Genomic DNA, 6,495 nt, shown 5'->3' with positions numbered 1-6,495 from the left:
TGCTCAGCGGCTCTATGGTGGGGCTAATGGCAACCTCCTCCTAGAGAACTTATGTCACACACCACGCATCCCAGGTCTGCTGCAGCCAGAGCCCCATCCCTGCAGCAGGCTACTGCCGACATGTGCCTCCTCAGGAGACACTCAAACACTCAAAGGCAGGTCTGACTTAGTCTCTTGTGGACATCACTGTTTCTTTCCCTGGATCCTGGTCATCCACAAGGATTTGTCTGCACCCTCTGAGCGTCTCTGGCAGGCATGAGGTTTGATTCTAAATGTGATTTCGCCCCTCCTACCATCTTGTTGGGGCTTCTCCTTTGCCCTTGGATGCAGGGTATCTTTTTATGGTGGGATCCAACATTCTTCAGTTGATGGTTGTTCAGCAGCTAATTGTGATTTTTCCAGCACAACCTGGAATCAAGATTGCAGATGACACCACCCTTATGGCAGAAAGTGAAGAGGAACTGAGGAACTAAATAGCCTCTTGATGAAGGTGAAAGAGGAGAGTGAAAAAGCTGGCTTAAAACTCAACATTCAAAAATCGAAGATCATGGCATCCAGTCCCACCCCTTTATGGTAAATAGAAGGAGAAACAATGGAAACAGTGAGAGACTTGGGCTTGAAAATCACTGCAGATGGTGACTGTAGCCATGAAATTAAAAGACACTTGTTCCTTAGAAGAAAAGCTACTACAAACCCAGATAGTATAATAAAAAGCAGACATTATTTTGCTAACAAAGGTCCATCTAGTCAAAGCTTGGGTTTTGACCAGTAGTCGTGTGTGGATGAGAGTTGGACCATAAAGAAAGCTGAGCACCAAAAAATTGATGCTTTTGAACTGTAGTGTTGGAAAAGACTCTTGAGAGTCCCTTGGACTGCAAGGAAATCAAACCAGTCAATCCTAAAGGAAAAAATCCATCCTGAATATTCATTGGAAGGACTGATGCTGAAGCTAAAGCTCCAATACTTTGGCCACCTGATGCAAAGAGCTGACTCATTACAAAAGACCCTGATGCTGGGAAAGATTGATGGCAGGAGGAGACGGGGACAACAGAGGATAAGATGGTTGGATGGCATCACTTATTGAATGGACATGAGTTTGAGCAAGCTCCAGGAGTTGAAGAACAGGGAAGCCTGGGGTGTTGCAGTCCATGGGATGGCAGGGAGTCAGACATGACTGAATGACTGAAAAACAACAAGTGTCAAATGAAAAGTGGTTTGGAGCCCAGGGAGATAGTTTTCTAGGGAAAAGGGAGAAGTTAAAGAAATTATTGATTGTCTACAGCAAAAAGCTTAGTTGACTGTTTGTAATTGGTGTCCTTAGTGTTTTGATTTCATTACCTTGAGGCATTTACAGGCTTAGATTTTGATTTGCTTAAACAGGCCACTAAGGCATTATAGCCACATCAGTCTAATGGCCTCCCTGTTCAATTAGTTAAACAGTTCTCCCCTTTTGGTCATCCTCTGATACATGAGATATTGACCAGAAATGTAATGTCAGTGCTACTCTCAGTCACCATCAGATCTAAGCTGCTCTTGTCTGATTGTGAAACTCAGGTTACGATGGCAGATCTGTGGAAGAGATTGTTTCTGCTGTTCATCTTGATTGTTCTCAAGTATTCTGAGACCATCTAATGAACTACCGGTGACTGTGGACATTCATTTAAGACCTTTTGGAGAACATAGTGCACCAGGGACACTTCCAGGATAGCTATTAGGAGGGTAATACCAAGGCACTGATGTATGCTCCTTAGACAGAGCCCCCATGAACCAAACTGGTTGTTAGCAAATAAACTAAGGAATGTACCTGAAGGGGCAACAGCCTGTTTTAGTCAAGCGGTTTATTTATTTCCTCTATTTTCTACAATACCAGAGGTGTTGATGCAGGTAGAGCAGAAGGTATTTGCTGTGGCACAGACTCATCTTTGTTCAGCCAAAAGCAATTCTATTACCTAAAACCACTTTAGCAAGAAAATATAGGCACTTTTGTTGCACAGCTATGGGCTTAGCAGTAGATTCAGCAATAATTGCCAAATTTAAGGAGCTCTGTTTTCTCATGCATTAACAGAGAGAAAAACTAAGTTGTGAAAAAGCAAAAGGAAACAAGCTTTTATCTTGAATGCGGATCTTGACCTCTGATTTTGGGAGAGCTGTCTACCTCAGGATGCCATCTGCTTCTGGGGAGGAACTTCCCAAGACAATTTAAATTTTAGATCTCCAGCTAGTGTGCAGTTCCAAGAGTCTAGAGAGCCCATTTTAATTGGGGGATGTGGACCCAAAGTTCAAGTTCTTGAAGTTTGGCTGCCTTCTGGGTTATCAGGCATATCTGGTATCGTCCTGCCAGAGAGGTTCAAGGGCAGTCTTTGTTCTTAAGGATTCCAACTCAGAAAGGGTGGGAGAAAATTGAAAATGTTAGTCTGGAGACTTGTAGCCAGATATTTGAGGAAACTGGTAGAATCAGGATCTAGTTTGGTTTATAGATACATAACAAAACCTCAAAGACAATAAATGGAACTAGAATCTGATATCCACAAAACGGTATTATAATTTTCTACTGAAATATATTTTTCCCCTCACAAGCACCCTCAATTCTGTAACAGAGAAAACATGAGCTTATTCGACTTTTAGTGAATCTAGGTCGAATCAAAGTATCATATTCAGTGTTTATAACTCTAAAGACATTCCTATTGTAATTAAACCAACAAAGTTTAGTTTTTATCTTAGATCATGTGAACTTGAAAAACATTTGGGTTAGTTTATTTATTTCTGAGAGCACATTTAATTAATTTAAAATTTTGTTTGTCTTCAAGTAAATTAAATAGAACTCTTGACAAATTAGTTTTGGCAATATCATTCAGAGGCAGAAAAATTTCACACAACTATAACATACATACAAAGGCATGCAGACACATTGATTTTATATTTTTTGCTTTAAAATGTTATCCGTGAGGTGCAATAATGCAAAACTCTGGTTTGTAAAAGAATGGCTGGTTGTATTTCTGGGAGAAAGAATAAGTTAAGATTACATGTCAGATGGCTAAAGCTTTTACTAATATTTGTGAAAAAGGCTTGAGACTTTTCATTCACCTTGTTTCCTAATAGTTTAATTTATTTTTTCTCTGATAAAAATTCTTTCATAACTTTGCATTTCAAGAGATGGAGCTGGGTTCCTAAGGAAGACCAGGTAGAACATTTACATCTCAAAGGACAGAGAAAGGCTGTAAATTTCTCCAAAAGGACTTTTGTTTCCAAAATTCAGATGTTTTACAACATCTACAAGCCTTTTGAGATAAATAGGGAAGTTTGGGGGGTTGGTAACAAGATAGGTAGACTTTGAATTGTTGCTAGAGCTGCATTTCTGTTCTGGTAAAGACTCAATTGTAAGACAAGTACAATTGTTTTAATTCCTCAAAGAATTGGGTTGTAATCTACATAATTTCAAGAAGCTGACCCTGCCATCCAACCTTGCATTATCCTCAATTTCCTTTTTCATTTCTGGGAGAAGATTTCCAACAAAAATGGAAATCAAAAGACTCCTACATTCTAGATTTAGAGCCATATTTCTTTGGAATGTTTAGTAATCCTTCCACAATGGCTTCAGAATGGTTTTCTTTCCCTCTGGGTACGTAGTTTCATTTTAGCTTAGCTCAGTTCAGTTCAGTTCAGTTGCTCAGTTGTGTCTGACTCTTTGCAACCCCATGGACTGCAGTGTGCCAGGCCTCCCTGCCCATCAACAACTCCCAGAGTTTACCCAAACTCATGTCCATTGAGTCGGTGATGCCATCCACCCATCTCATCCTCTGTCATCCCCTTCTCTTCCTCCAACACCACAGGTCAAAAGCATCAATTCTTTGGCACTCAGCTTTCTTTATCATCCAAGTCTCACATCCATACATGACTACTGGAAAAACCACAGCCTTGGCTAGATGGACCTTTGTTGGCAAAGTAATGTCTCTGCTTTTTAGCTTAGTAGACAAGGTCTAAAAAACAGTTCTTACCAGAGTCTGAATGTCAGCTTTCGATTAGGTAAATTTCTGACCAGAGAACTACTTTAAAAAATAATCCTCTTAAATATATTGTTTCACATTTTACCTGAGACAAAGAGTAAATATTCTTGACAGGGGTTCCCCAGGTGACTCAGTGGTAGAGAATCCACCTGCCAATGCAGGAAACACAGGAAATGCAGAGTCAATCCCTAGGTTGGGAAGATCCCCTGGAGGAGGAAATGGCAACCCACTCTAGTATTCTAGTCTGGAAAATCCCATGGACTGAGGAGCCTGGTGGGCTATGGTCTGTGGAGTCACAAAAAGACACAACTGTGAAACTAGGCACAGCACAGCACATGGACACAAAAGGGGTCTCCAATGAAACGCAAAACATACTACTCTTTTGAGAGCTAGAGCCACTCCCAAAGATAACTGAAAGAATGACTTAGACAATTCCCTTGAGAGCAGGGAATAGTTGGTAGGACCCTAGCTGCAAATGGAGTACAACCCACATTTGTATCTGGCCATATTTTGGGGCCCTACAATCTGATGGTAGCCAGGTCAGCCTCTCAGGATACACAGTGAGACAGGAAGGAAATAGCTGCCCCTGGGAGAGAAAGGGTCAATAATCAATCTTTTTCCTTGCCAATCTAAATTTGGAAAAAAAGGGACTATGTAAGATTTTAGCTTCTTCTTTTGTTGACTTAAAAAATAGTCCCAACCTAAAAGCTGAGTCAGTAAAGTCAAGTAGAAGCATGCAAGTATATTCACAGGCACAGAGGATCCATGTTTAAAACAGTTAAGGTAACTATGATGCAACAACAACAATTTGACTGTCCCTGACACACTCAAGATATAATCTTAATTTTTCAATGAAATCCTGAAGAAAACTCTTGCTAGTTTTGGTATACTGCTAAACACTAAAGTAGTATGTTTTTTCCATGGTTTTAGCTTAGCTCAAAGAATTTTTACACTATTAAGTAAGACAAAACTGAAAGTATTGCCCCTTTTAAAATTTATATAGACTTTTAATTAGCCTTATTTATGGAGCAGGAATTTTTTTCAGTCTCCAGTGATGCCTAGACAACATCATGCAGCAAGAATTGCCAGTTTAAAGAATTCTATGCCATGCGTGCGTGCTCAGTCTTGTCTGACTCTTGGTGACCCCGTAGACTGTAGCCTGCTAGGCTCCTCTGTCGGTGGAATTTTCCAGGCAAGAATATGGAGCGGGTTGCCAGTTCCTCCACCAAAAGTTGAGAGTTATGTTTTATTTGGTGGGAAGTTTTAGAATTTCAAGCCTGGGAAACAGCATCTCAAGTAACTCTGAGAACTACTCTGAGGAGAGGCGGGGAGGAGCCAGATTATATAGAAGTTTCACATAAAGGGCAGGTAATCTGAACATCAAAGTATTATTGTCCTGCCCATAGCCAAAATGACGCCAGCTCAGAAGTTGCCTAAATTCAAGAAGTTGAGGAAGCTGGTCTGGAAGCTGCTGAAAGAGAGCAGTGAGGAAGGAGTATGGTGGATATCATTGAAAGACTCTGGGAGGATGGGGTCCAAAAGTCCATGATACAGGAGGGCCAAGGAAAGCTGCCTGACTTTCAGGATGGAACCAAAGTCACGTTCCACTGCCAGACTCTTTGCAATGACAAGGAGAACACCATGCTGGGTGACAGCCCGCCATGCGGCAAGCCCAAGGAGCTCATCATTGGCAAGAAGTTTAAGCTGCCCCTGTGGGAGACCATCCTGCATACCATGTGGGAGGAGGAGATTGCTCAGTTCTGCTGTGATGTCAAGCATGTGGTCCTATATCGGCTATTGGCCAAGAGTTTACACAACATTGCAGCCAGCAAGGACCCCCTGGAGGGCATCACCCAGATGCAGGAGCACAATTCCCTGGGCCATGCTGATCTGGATGCCCTGTAGCAGAAGGCCCAGCCTCTCATCTTTGACATTGAGATGCTTAAGGTGGAGTATCAGAAGTGCTGGACTACTACTCCATCCTCAGTAAGTATGATGACACTGTCAAGGCCTACTTCAACTACAGCAAGGCACATGCAGCAGTGTGGAACACTCAAGAAGCCCAGGCTGACTTTGCCAAGGTCCTGGAACTGGGACCCACCCTGGCGACTATGGTGAGCCCTGAGCTATGGATCTAGGAGCAGATCTAGCTGTGAGCTGTGCCTCTAAGCACAGATCCTTCAGAATGACAAGGAGGACAAGGCCTGCTTCCGGGGCATCTTCTACCACTGACAGGGCCCTGCTGGTGTGGTCACCCTGTCTGGCCTGCTGCTGCTGCTGACAGCCTGCCTACCCGCCCCCACTGACTTATGCTTCTCTGTATGTGTGCTAAGTCACTTCAGTCATGTCTGACTCTTTGTCACCCCATGAACTATAGCCCACCAGGCACCTATGTCCATGGGATTCTCCAGGCAAGAATGCTGGTGTGGGTTGCTGGTTCCCTTCTCCAGGGGATTTTCCCAACCCAAGGATCGAACCTGGGTCTCATGTC

General features: G+C 42.6%; 1 pseudogene; it reads left to right on the top strand.

Annotated features, from left to right (window-relative positions):
- The first annotated feature begins 5,501 nt into the window (after nucleotides 1-5,501).
- LOC122437805 lies at nucleotides 5,502-6,122 on the top strand (annotated as a pseudogene).
- Nucleotides 6,123-6,495: the final 373 nt, after the last annotated feature.

The sequence above is a fragment of the Cervus canadensis genome, chromosome 3 (assembly GCF_019320065.1).
Source record: "Cervus canadensis isolate Bull #8, Minnesota chromosome 3, ASM1932006v1, whole genome shotgun sequence".
Taxonomy (NCBI): domain Eukaryota; kingdom Metazoa; phylum Chordata; class Mammalia; order Artiodactyla; family Cervidae; genus Cervus; species Cervus canadensis.
This window is presented reverse-complemented; position numbering and strand designations above follow the sequence as displayed.